Genomic DNA, 13,078 nt, shown 5'->3' with positions numbered 1-13,078 from the left:
TTCTGTTTGATTCACTGATAGTTTTTTTAGGGTATCTCTGTATATGGCTTTTTGAGTGGTTGCTCTAACTATTGCATTACTTATCAAAACCTACTGGGGCCAACTCTTGAACGATATTAGAACAATCTGAGTGGCATGCAGAAACCTTTGCATTTCCTTATTCTCTTCCATTTACAGCCGGCTTGTTTTGCTACGTCTCCTGCGTCTGTGGAGAGCCACAAAAGGTGTTCCTAAACGCCTTCACATCCAGGACACATCCTGGGAAAGCCCCCACCGAGCCGACACCCTGGTGAGATGAGACAGGCAAAAATGAACATCAGGTGGCCCGCCTTTTCAGCGGCCTCCCCTCTCTTCCGGAAGCATGAGCGAGGGGCCTTTGCTTCTGTCTGAAGCATCTGCCACTAGATCCCTGAGTCTGGCCTGGAACTTCATGAGCATCAAATACGGCCCCATCCTGCTGACTCAGAGCCAGCAGACTCAGTGTGGTCCTTCTGGGGGAGGGGCTGCCCCAGGGGCTTCTGAACAGCAGTTTCCTAGGTGGTCTGGTTCTGTGTGGCTTGGAGAACAGCTCCTCCTGGCTCAGCGGGGAGCCTGCATCCTAGCCACTCCTGGGATTCTGCAAGGCACCTAATAATGGCCAAATCCTTTCATGTTTCAATTCACGCATTCTCTGGTCTGTAATGGAACTTGAACAGATAAGAGTCCCGTAGCCGGCTGATTATCGGCAGAGCTCGGATCAAAACCCAGATCTGTTCTTTCTTCTTCACGGCGCTGCCGGTACCTCCCTCTTGACAATGTTCTTCCAAGGAGGGGTTGGAAGTCCCATATTCTATTTTAAGAACATGCACTGGAAATAACATGTTTGCATGTCGGTGTCATTGCCTCTGCCCGCTTCCACACACGTGCAGTTATCTTGACCTGGGCTGGTTAAACCGCTGCCCAGGAATCAGACACCGCGGCTACTTACTTGCTCGGCAGCACAATGGTGACAGCGACGAGCATATTTTTCTGCTGTGGAGCTGCAACTGGAGCTGAATTAATCGAGACATCTGTTTCTTAAAAGATTAAACTCACTCCAGTAAACAGAGAAGCGTGTAATCTGCAGTAGCTTCTCACACCTGCCTGTGGACAAGCAACCAGACTTGGAACCCGAAGATCTGGAAATTTCAGCTCGGCTGCCTCCCAGCTCAGGCCATTTATTGAATCTTTTTGAGCTTCCACTGCTCCAGCCCCACTGGAGTCTTTGTTGTGATAAACATGTATTTGGTGTTTGTCCCCAGTTTCTGGCACACAGCTCCTGAAAGCCCTGGTATCTCTGGAATGGTTAGAGTCTTGTGTATGCCAATGAGAGGACTGGTGGCTGGGGACCCCTAGGCAGCTTCAGGATGGGAACTGGGCCCCAGAAAGACCAAGGCATGATTAGAGGGTTGGAACTTTCAGCCCCACCCCACCCCCAACCTCCAGGGATGGGAGAGGGCTGGAGATGGAGCTCGGCACCAATGGCCAATGATGGAATCAATCATGCCTGCATAACGGAACCTCCACAAAACCCCCTAGATGACAGGGTTCGGACAGCTTACAGGTTAGTGAATACATCAAGGCCCTGGGAGGGCAGCTGGGATGGAGGGGGTGCATGCATCACCCTCACTCCTCTGTACCTTGCTCTGCACATCTCTTCCATGTGGCTGTTCCGGAGTTGCATCCTTTATAATAAACCAGTGTTATAAGTAAAGCCCTTCGTGAGTTTCAGAGGAAGGGGCTGCGAAGTTCTGGGAACCGTCTGAATTCACAGTTAGTCAAAGGTACAGGTTGCAACGTGGGGCTTGTGGCCAGAGTCTGAAGTGGGGACAGTCTTACGAGCTGCACCCTTAACCTATGGAGTCTGTATTGACTCTGGGTAGTTAGTGACAGAATTGAATTCAATTGAAGGTGATCCAGTGGCTGTCTAGAGAGTTGAAGAACTGGTATCTGGGGGAGAGAACCCACACATTTGGTGCACAAGTATTAGAGGTAAAAACTGCCCAGACTTGCTGTTCCTCAAATAAGACAGCACGTTTCTGCCACAGGTCCTTTGCACTTGCAGTTTTCTCTGGTTGGAATCTGAATCCTTTTGATAACTGTATGGAGTATATTCTCACTTAACTCTAGGGCCTACTCAAGAAGCCTTCCCTAACAGACAGAATACCCGGACTTATTCTTTTTCCCAGAGCACTTATATGATTCAATCTTATGTACCTATTTCTTCACTGATGTACCCCCTCAGGGGATTTACCACTTCAGTATTCCCAGGGCCTAGAATGGTGACTGGCACATAGTAGGAGCTCAATAAATATGTGAGGAGTGAATGTATGCCCGCCTGCATGTTGAATGGGAACTCTGAAGTCCTCATCTATAAAACTGAGGTCATAGCGCTGACTCTGGACGGCCATCATAAATATTAACAGAGTGGTCATACGAAAAGCCATGACAGTGAAAACATGTGCCTGGCACTTGCTGTACCTTCTGAAATCATGTATTAATGCGTAGATAAACTGTTTTTCACATGCTAATGTCTCTAAAACTGGGAAGACCCCAGCAGTAACTGAGGCCCACACAGCCATGGTCCATGGCTACCGCTGCTAACACGTTCATGAACTTTGCAGAATGGGTGTCAGTGGCTCCCGTGACATTCCTAAAGAAGAGGGAAGGGGTTGCTCTTTTAACCCCATGAACCAAATGGTAAGGGAAGGGGCAGGAGGAGATGGGGAATCAGTTGTGTTAGCAACAGTCTCGAAAGAGGAACCCGGGGTAGGCAGGCTAGCTCCACAGAACTGCGAAATGCTCTTACATGCCTTCCTGCAGGATTCTTATAAGAAACCCGAGGCTCATAGGAGTACGAAGGGTGACACAATGCAGAAAAGTGTCAATGACACCGAGTCAGAAAGGGATTCTGAAGAGTGAGACCCCACATGAAGAAGCTTTAGGCATACCCAAACCGATACATGTGCCGATATTTTCCTTCCTATGTAAGCACAGCAGAGAAGGAGAAGACCCAATCCATCTCATTAGGTCTAAAAAAGTTCTTTCAATAAACAGAAAGGATTCAAAGGGATAAGAAAGCATTGTGCCATAGCTTAATTTAAAGCTTTTTTAAAATGTCTTGGCTTTATATTAAATAACAGCGCATCTTACAGTTGGCAGTATCTAAGATGAGGTAGAACTGGAATTTGTTTGAAGACAAAAATTGGGAACAAGACTTCAAAGCACCCTTGACCCCATATATTTCTCTGCTGGTTCATCCACTGACTTCTTTTCCCTGCATTTAATTTCCATGTCTATTTTCAGGCCTGACTTATATTCTAGGGTCCCCAGAAAAAAGAAAGAAACCTGTTTGTTTCTCGAAGACAGTGATCTCTGGAAGGGTGGTCTGGGGACCAGCAGAGTCAGCATCACCTGGGAACTTGTTAGAAATGCACATTCTTAGCTTCCCCAGCCCACGGACCTACTACATCAGAAACGGGGGGAAGCAGAGTTGCTGGAAGAAGCCCTCCAGTTGATTCTGATGCACACTAGGGAAAACACCTACTCCAGACACCATCAGCTGGACCACTCATGTCAACTACTCACTGAAGTTGAACTAAAAGGTTCTGGAAATTCATCGTATACCAGGTCCTGTCCCAGGGACCAAATGTTCAATCACAATCTAAAAAGGAGGACATGTGTGAATTACTAAATAACATACAAACAGAATGAAATGAGGGCAGACAGAGGTGCCAATACCACACTCCATTCAGGGGATGGAGGACTGATTCTGATTCAAGAGTCCTGGCAGGCTTCTCGGAGGAGGTGGCCATCGAACTGGATCTTACCGGGCAAGAAAGATTTGGACAGGTTTTCTATGACAGAGAACACAGACACACTAAGGAACTAAGACAAGCAACGAGCACAAGCATTTTTAGAGCCCTACCAGCACAAGGGGCTCTCACCCAGGTACTCTGAGAACCTGATTAATTCAACACCTCGCCTCTTTTATGTTTTCATCACGAATTCATCCTGTGACAAGGGTTGTCAAGGTGCCACCTCATGGCCAATCTCCCTTTTCTGCTTAGGACCTGAACCCTGATTACATTTAGGGGAGCAAAGCAGCCAGAGAACAAACTAGACCTCACAGGCTCCATGGCAGCCAGGCTTGGCCGGCCTTCCCGCTTCTCGTCTGCCGGACCACAGCACGGATGTTGACACCCGAACGCTATGTTGAACATTGAGGGGCCTTGGCCAAGAGCTGAGCACGGCCGAGAAGAAAGACAGGATTCTGGGAAATTGAGACACTATTAGATCACCATGGCAACGTCCCCACACTGCCAACATCCTGACTTCTTGGGATGAGAGAGAGACAAATTGCCTTCTGGGATAAGCCATACTGTCATATGCTGTTGAGCCTCATGGTAACTGAAACACTACTTCGTTCCCATCAGCCTTCTTTCAGTCTGCAGAAGCCCAGTTCTCCCTCTTCCTTTGCTGAACACCTTTGCCTTCACTCCCCATTTTCTTCTCCATCGACTGCCATTCTTCCTGAGAACACAATCATAAATCCATCGGACCCTTTAGCCTGACAGCAAAATAGGGCATCGTTCCCAGGCATCTCCGCCCACCCACCCCACAGCACCTCCTTCCCCTCTACCCCTCTGCTCAACGTGGGACCAGCTGCTGACCACGTCCACATCGCGGGATCTTGTCAGAAAAGCAGACCCTCAGGCCCAGCCCAGGCTTATGAAATAGCTGGCATTTCACCAAGATCCCAGGACGTTTGTACGCCCAGCAATTTGAGAAGTACTTGCTGCCGACAGCATCCTCACCTCCAGCCACTCACCTCCAGACCACAGATCAGAAAATCCATTCACTGCCCACACCTTCCTGTCCCTCCAGGTCTCTCGCTCCTTGTCAACCTTTCCTACAGCCTAACATGCAACCTACACTCTTCCCTGAACAAAATACTCTCACACTTCCCTGCTTCTGTTTGCATTAGTCCCTCTGCCTGGAATGCCCTTCAAAATCTCTGACACCTGTGGGTCCCCCAATCAGCTTTCAGTGCAGGCCAGTTCAGACACCCCCTCTGGACCATGAGCATCTGGGGGACAGAGACTGGGTCTCCCCTGTCAGCAAGGTGGTACAGCAGCGGGCTCTGGAGCCCGTGCCACTGGCTACCTTGGACATGCTAAGCGACTGTTCTCTGCCTCACTTTCTTTTTCTGTAAGTTAAATAGTAATGGGAACTAGATTTCACAGGGCAGCTCCAAGAAGTCAAGGTGGTGATCAAATTAAAGCACTTGGAAGAATGCTTGGCCCATAATAACCACTTAATAAATGCTAGATCCTACACCGAGCCCCAGCATAGGAGCAGACACACAGTGGGCACTCAGTTGACATTTACTGAATCCGAGCTGCAGTTTCTGGATTGAATTCTGTGCCTTAACTTCCCCTGGGCTCAGGAGTCCACCACATCACCTCTTCTCCACAGCCCAGAGAAAAGCTGGAATCCAGTCCCCAACAGGGACTTTATTTAGATGAAAAAATATGTTCCGCAGCCATCCCAGTCTTTAGAGCCTCAAGAAATAGAAAGAAAAAGCAATATAAATGTTAATAGGAAATTGTCTATGCGCCTTCACTTAGATTAATTCATTACAGCACAACAAAGAGGGAATTAAGACAGCTGAAGGGGCAGGGAGACATAGAACCTGACACGCTGAAGCCCAAAGGACGTCAGTTTGCAGGAGGAAATGCAATTCCAGGCCAACAAGGCTGCCTGGAGATGGGGACCAAGGGCTTTTCCCTGGGATGCCTCGAAGGGGGGTGGGGAGCATGGTTCCTGCCCTGTTCCCTTTTTCCTGAGCATCCATCAACCAGTCCTATGATATGTACCCATGGGTCTACATGGTAGGGACAAGAAGGTAACTACTGGGACAGGCTGACAAATACACCTACAATCATAATACAGTATGGGGCATTACTAAGCCAGAGGAGAGGCACATTACCAGATCAAAGGGGTGGGAGAGAGAGGAGGTCCAAGGAAATCTTCTTCCAGAGAAGACCCTGAGACTAAGTTCTGAAGGGTGAATAGGAGTTAGCTGGCAAAGAAGGCAGGAAAAAAGTATCCCAGCCAGTGAGGACATTAGGTACAAAACTGGGGTGGGCTAATTAATGGCTTCGCCAAAGATTCCCATATGCTAACTCCTGGAATTTGTGAATGTTATATTAAGGGTGAAAGAGACTTCGAGGGTATAATTAAAGACCTTGAGATGGGGCGGCTATCTTGGATTATCTGGCTGAGCCCAGTGTAATCACAGGACCTTTGTAAGAGACATGCAGGGAAGAGTTAACATCAAAGGAAATTTGGTGTGATGACAGAAGAGGAGATTGAAGTGATCCCCTTTGCAGATAAAGGAAGAGGCCAAAAGCCAAAGAATATAGGCAACCACTTAATGCTGAAAGAAGGCAAGGAAATGGATTCTGCATTCAGAACCTCCAGAAGGAACTAAGACCTGTTGATAACCTGACTCCAGCCCAGAGAGACTACCATTGGACTTCTGACCTCTTAAAAGTACAAAAGAATGATTCTGTATTATTTTAAGCAGCTGAGTTCATGGCAATTTGTTATAGTAGCAACAAGAAACTAATACCCACGTGTTGTTTAAGGTGCATCTTCAAGAATGTTAAATAAAAATATCAGAAAAATGAAACTGAGGAGGCACTCAGAGATCACAAAAGGATCTGCACATCAGGCTGAGTTTCCATTTTATCCCCCACATGGGCAGCTGCTAAAGAGACTAAGTAGACAGGTGATATAGTAAGACCACCCCTGTAAAGCACTGAATTATCAAATTTTCAGATCTTAAATCTTATGAATTACCACATGTCTAATTTCCCATTTTATGGGCTCTCGTTCCTTTTATCATGGGCTATAATGACTTTATGAGAAGAAGGATAAGCCTGCTGGAATAGAGTAACTACCTGCAGGCCTTCCAACCCAACGCTAATGTTTTCAGACACCTTACCTGTATCTGTAGAGCGGTCATCAGGTGCCAGTATGTGTGTGTCAACGGCTGTACTGAACCGAAAATGTGGAGTGTTTTCCCAAACCCTGGCCAGGTGATGGCTGTATTCCTAAAAAAGCCACACTCAAATGAATGCCCACCCTCACCCCACCTCACTTCCAAGAAGGGTTAGGCAACCAGCACTTACTGAGGGCTCACTCAGAGCCAGAAGCTTTGTGAACAGTCCCTTGTTGACACTCCCAGTGATCCTCAGAGGAAGAACCCTTCTGGGCAGAACTCTAGGTGCTGGTGGGGAGGGCAGGGGAGGCAGAGTCTCCAGTGACCCAGCCCCATGCCCCAATCACAGGGGCTGCAAGGCTGAGGAGATAAGCCATCTCCTTTGCAGCCAGACCTCGCCCAGGTCTCTGTCTTACACAGAGAGGCCTTGAAATGTCAAATTTGAGTCAGCCTCTGGGCCCTTGCCCTTCTGACCCACTCCTTGCATTGCATCCCCGCCCCCTGACACACACACCCCTCCTCCTCAGGGCCTCTGCCAAATGTCACTTGCTGCCAAAGGAATCGCTTAGGTGGCCTTTAAGCAGCCCTGGATCTGAACAAGCTGGGTTTGCTCTGGGACTGCCACCAGACCCGTGAGGCCACGCGCCAGGCCCTGCAGAGGTTCCCAGGCAGTGCCTTGGCCATGGCTGAAGCAGGGGAAGAAGGGCGCCCACAGACAGAGGTGCTCAGCAGACGGAAGAACTGATTTCAGAAATCACCAGCCCTGTCTGGGCCTCAGCTGGAACAGTGGAGTACTGCCTTCGCCATCACTCAACTCCTGCCCCCAAACGGGACACCCCCCCACACACACTGAACGCCACACGTTTGACGGTCCCCATGGCCATGGAGGGCACTGTGGTGATAAAGCATGGAAGTTGTCAGACAGCCTGGGGCACCTGCGGAGTTTTCTATTTTGAGCTTATTTATTTATTTATTTTTAAGTCAATGTCTGATATCTTTATTTATTTATTAATATTATCTTATTTATCTGTTTTTAGAGTGAGGGGAAAGGAGGAAGAGAGGGAGAGAAACATCACTGTGTGGTTGTTTCTCACATGGCCCCAACTGGGGACCTGGCGTGCAACCTGGTCATGTGCCCTGACTGGGAATTGAACCAGCGACACTTGGCTCGCAGGCCGACGCTCAATCCACTGAGCCACAGCAGCCAGGTATTTATTATTTTTAATGCTCACCCAAGGATAAATTTATTGATTTTAGAGAGAGAGGCAGGGAAGAAGAGAGCAAAAGAGAGAAACATCTAGCAGTTGCTTCCCATGTGCGCCTTGACTGGGGATCGAACCCATAACCTAGGTACGTGCCCTGACTGGGAAATGAACCCACGGCTTTTTGGTATATGGGACGATGCTCCAACCAACTGAGCCATACTGGCCTGGGCTCATTTTGAGCTACTCCCAATGGCACTGCTAATGAGGCACTCTGATAGGCTTTGCTCTACCCCATTACACCTTTTCTTTGGGAGTCCATATTCGGGGACAGTACATGTCTGAAAACAGAATCACTGAGTTAAAGGGTATGATACACAGTTTATAGATACTGCGATGAACTGGCAGTCTGCTCTCCAGAAAGGGTGATGCTGATGCTGCCCATGATTCAGACCCAAGTGCCACTGACTGAACAAAAGGCTTTCTGTGATCTCCTTTCAGCACCCCATAATGCTCAGTTAGCTCCCCTGGACTGAGGCGGAAAGTGGAGTCACGTAAATAACCGCCAAGGCAAGGCAGTGATTTTGAAAGAGGGCAGGGAAAAGAATCTAAGTCCCAGAATCTCCCAGTCCTGTTGTGTCTGCTGAATTATTCAGATCTTTGAGTTACCCCAGTCTACTGCGAGAACTTCCGTTTATTAAAGGTAACCATAGGCCAGGTTCTGGACCCGGGACTTTATTACATACATTCCCACATCCACTCATGTCAGTGAGGCAATCCTACCGCTGCTGCTGCTACTGCTGCAGACAGTGCCTACCTGCCACTGAATGCTGAATGTGTGCGCGAGCCGTCGTGCGAAATACTTTCCCTACACATATTAACTCTAAAAATCTATGCACTAGGCACTAAGGTGCCCAGTTTATAGACGAAAGGAAGGAAGCTCATAAATGTGACTTCCCTCAAGAGTTCCACAGATTAATAATGGAAAATGCATCCCTCGATAGATGGATTTGAATACAGGGCTATCTCCCAAACCTAAGCATTTAACTGCCATGCTAGATTGCTCTTAATGTTACAACATCAGTGCGTGGCCAGGAAGGCTTCTGAAGAAGATGGTGAGAAAAATCAGCACTCCATGTTGGTGTGTCTTCCCTGCGATGTGCTGGCTGGGTGTAGCTTGAGCAGAGCTGCGTTTACCCCAGTGCCATCCAACTGGCTGCGTACAAATGCATGCCCTCCTCTGAGGGCTGCCTCCCATTATAGCAAACACGGTTGACAAGGACCAGCCCAAACCCTAGTGCACACCTCCAGCTCAGACGCCTCCCATGGCTCTGATGGATCTTCTGATTGGAGCCTGGGAAGGAACATGAAGGCTGCCTCTAGAGGCACCCTGTGCCCTGCAGAAGATTGAGCCCTCCTAAAAAGCAGCAGAAGTGGGTCAGTATGACGGGAAGAGCATCAGGCTGGGAAAGCAGTCCCGGATTCAAGTCCCAGCCCGACCAATGACTCAGCGGGTGACCTGCAGCAAGTCAGTCTTGGCCTCACAAAGACTGACAAATTAGTAAACAAATAACTTGATGTAGTTTAAGATACCCCTTTGGAGGAGGCAAGGGGGACTCTAGTAAAGACTGAATAGCTTTAAAGGAAGGAAATGACTCAGCAAATCAAGATGAGTTATCTGGGTCCCAGATCTATGGCACAAGTAAGCTACGATCTTATCCATTCTTTTAGTTGGCAGACACCCTGTGGACTGGCCCTTTCCTGGCCTAAGGCAGCTACCATCAAGATGACTCTTGCTCCCACACTAGCTCGCATCCCAGGACTACTGCAGATTCAAAGCGGCCTGAGAAAGAAATCGTGACCTCCCTCCATCATCAAGTACAAATGCTATCACCTCCAGCACATCCAGAACTGGCGCACAAGATCAAGTCCAGCTGAATGATGATGCTATGCCTAATAAAGAAATGGGAGGCAGAAGGAGGAAAAGACCACACTGCCATGCTGGCTTTCCTTCCTCAGTGTCTTGACACTGGCTGGATGTGACTACTCCTTGTCATCCTTCTGCCAATTACTAAAGAGAGATCTCCTGGGGCCACACCTGCCCTCCAGCACAAGCAGCAGGATCACTTTGCTGTGTGTACATCAAGGAAATACAGAAAGTGCCCCAGGTGAGTAGGAAAAGCATTCAAGTGCCACATAAAATTCATCAAGTTAACTTTGGCTTGCTGGAGATGCTCTTTTCATTGTAACTTAGAAAGTAAGTCTCCAGGTGCTCCCAGCAGGAAGTGGTTACAGAGTTCCTCCTGCTGGGGTTTATGGCCACATCCATGGAGTTCGACCAAGATTTTCCAGGCGCAGAGGCACCATCCCCCGCTTCTCTCTCCAACTGCTCTGGTTCCCCGGCCAAACTCACTCCCTGCATCCAGTTCTTTGGAATCAAAGGAACCTTTTTTGAAAAAAAAAAAAAAATATCAAGCTGCTTTGGGAATAAAAGTGTTGATTTATAAATTCCCTCCTTGGCTTTGTCTACCTGCAAAATATAGAAAAGTCCTGGAGAAGTAAAAGAAGAGAATTTTGTTTCTCTTTTTGGTTTCCAGATGGAGCTGCCTCCCACTGCCCACCCACACACCGAAGTGGCTGATGTCACTATTGTGATTTTAGTAGTACCCTGCAGACCTGGGGGACGAGCGCCCCTATGAAAATCCACAGCACTGAGAGCATCTGAGAAAGGCAAAGACAGAAATGCGGAAAAGGGCATGGACTTGGCTGTGGAAGTGTCTTCAGAGTCACCAAGCAGAGACCAATCAAGCAGACACATGTGCACGCATGCCAGCCGGAATGAGCTGGGGTCTTAGAGAGGCAGAGACACTGGCCAGGCTGATGAAATCTGAAGTGCTAAGAATGGTGGGGCCCTACAGGTGGCCCCATAAGACCCTTAGGACAAATTCCTTTGGTCATTTCCTAGAATGAGTCAACCGCTTGGTCTAGAGGAGAAAAAAAATGCTTTCAGATGAGCCTGGCAGCATTATGTGAGGGACTTCCTTAGATCTAAGAGAAGCTGCTGTCCGTGGGACTGTCATTTACAAAGGAATCTAATTATCATTACTCTGTGCCTGGTACCAAGTCTGTCTACTGGAAAGAGCACCCCAGAGGTGGCTGTGCTGGTGACCGTGTGCACAGAGACCTGACAGAGATGCCAGCCTGCACCTGCTGTACTTGGCCTCGCCAGGACTCCCCACCAAGTGCCACACTCATCTAGACATGACATTGCATGCCTTCTGATTTATCCCATCACTTAGGTGAGTGTCATTGCATTAGGTGGCCAGGGCTGCTATAAAGTACCCCATTTTGGGTGGCTCAAGCAGTAGAAATTCATGTCCTCACAGTTCTAGAGGCGGGAAGTCCAAGACCAAGGTGTCAGCAGGGTCTGCTTCTTCTAATCCCTCTCTCCTTGGTGTACACACGGCAGTCTTCCTGTGACCTTCCTCTGTGTGTCTGCGTCCTAATCTCCTCTCCTCAGAAGGACACCAGTCACGCTGGACTAGGGCCCACCCATGTGATCTCATTTTATGTTATTTATCTCTTTAAAGGTCCTCTCTCCAAATACAATTGCATTCGGAGATACTAAATGCTAGGATTTCAACCTTTGCATTTGGAGGGGGGCACAATTCAACATATAATAGTCATTACCGCCTTTATACCACTGAAAAGCATGAGACACACAGGTTAAGCAGCTTACCGGAGGGGACAGAGATCTCCAAAGAGAGACACAGAGACTTAGACCGCAGGGTCCATCTAACCACCCCAAGTAGTCACTGGCATTGAGAACCCCAAGACCATGCGCTGTGATTAAAAATGCTTTTTGTTAAGTCAGTAACTTCCCATCCGTGGAACTCATTCTTCTCATAGTCAAGGTTGTACAGAGCTACCTGCTGTCCACTGCAATGCACCCATTTTTTAAAAAACTCCCTTTCTGGCCATTCAACGGCAGGACCATTGCAACCCGCAGTGAGCCCCAGTGGATTGATGCCTGCTCTCCAAATTGGACTGCATGCTTCTTAAGACCCTCGTGATGGTGCCTCATGGAAAGCCTGGCACCTAGGAGTTTCCTGATGAGTATTTGCTGGATGCATGAACATATGTATGAATGCAGAAGGGGTCAGGGTAACTTGAAAAGACCTTCCCAGCCTTAAGTTCCATGATTTTGCTCTCGCATGGCTGATGCTTACATCAGACCCAAACCAGTGTATCTTCCTCCCACACAGCAGTGATAAGAAGTGGCCCTTAAGAATGATGGAAAGGCCTGGGACCAATTCAGCTTTCTCCTTCGAGTTAATCTCTGCAGGACTTTGATGTACTTTCCTCTCTTGCCAGATTCTTGCTAGGTAGGGGGGTGGGGGGGAGAAAAGTTCACCATCATTATCTAACTCCACTGTCCCTGCCGTCTATGCTCCTACTAGGAAAATGTCATTGTCCTTCAACAAAGGCCTATGTGAGCAGCCCTATGAGTAAAAGCTGCCATGGGCAGGTGCTAAAGAAGCAGAAGACAATAGCTCCTGGCAGCATGGCATTTACAAGGAACCCAAGGAGATAAAGAATATTCAAGAGTGCAGAATAATGCGATACAGATTGTATTAACGCGCATTAAGCCTTTGTGGGATGCCCGGTAACCAGTGTAGGGGTGGGGTCTTAAAGAATAAAGGCTTCTCAGAAGAGACGAGACTGAATTAGTGAATCAAACGAGAAACTAAAGCTGAAACCTTGGCCTTGGCCCTGGAAAACAGCTAGGTCTGGGGCTCCTGTATGACCGTGGACGTGAATGAGCAAGCACATTGAGCAAGCTGGGAAG

At 48.3% G+C, this 13,078-nt stretch overlaps 1 protein-coding gene and 1 non-coding gene across 5 annotated transcripts in view; both read right to left on the bottom strand.

Annotated features, from left to right (window-relative positions):
- Nucleotides 1-13,078, bottom strand: part of LARGE1 (LARGE xylosyl- and glucuronyltransferase 1) — a 522,466-nt gene that overhangs the window by 346,154 nt on the left and 163,234 nt on the right. The window lies entirely within an intron of this gene.
- Nucleotides 7,565-7,702, bottom strand: LOC150011106 (small nucleolar RNA SNORA76). The gene has a single exon (XR_016511032.1). It is a non-coding gene; the product is annotated as a small nucleolar RNA SNORA76 (small nucleolar RNA).

This window comes from Furipterus horrens, unplaced genomic scaffold (assembly GCF_987537825.1).
Source record: "Furipterus horrens unplaced genomic scaffold, mFurHor1.1.pri manual_scaffold_4, whole genome shotgun sequence".
NCBI lineage: Eukaryota > Metazoa > Chordata > Mammalia > Chiroptera > Furipteridae > Furipterus > Furipterus horrens.
The sequence above is the reverse complement of the archived record's forward strand: the minus strand, read 5'-3'. Positions and strand labels throughout refer to the sequence as shown.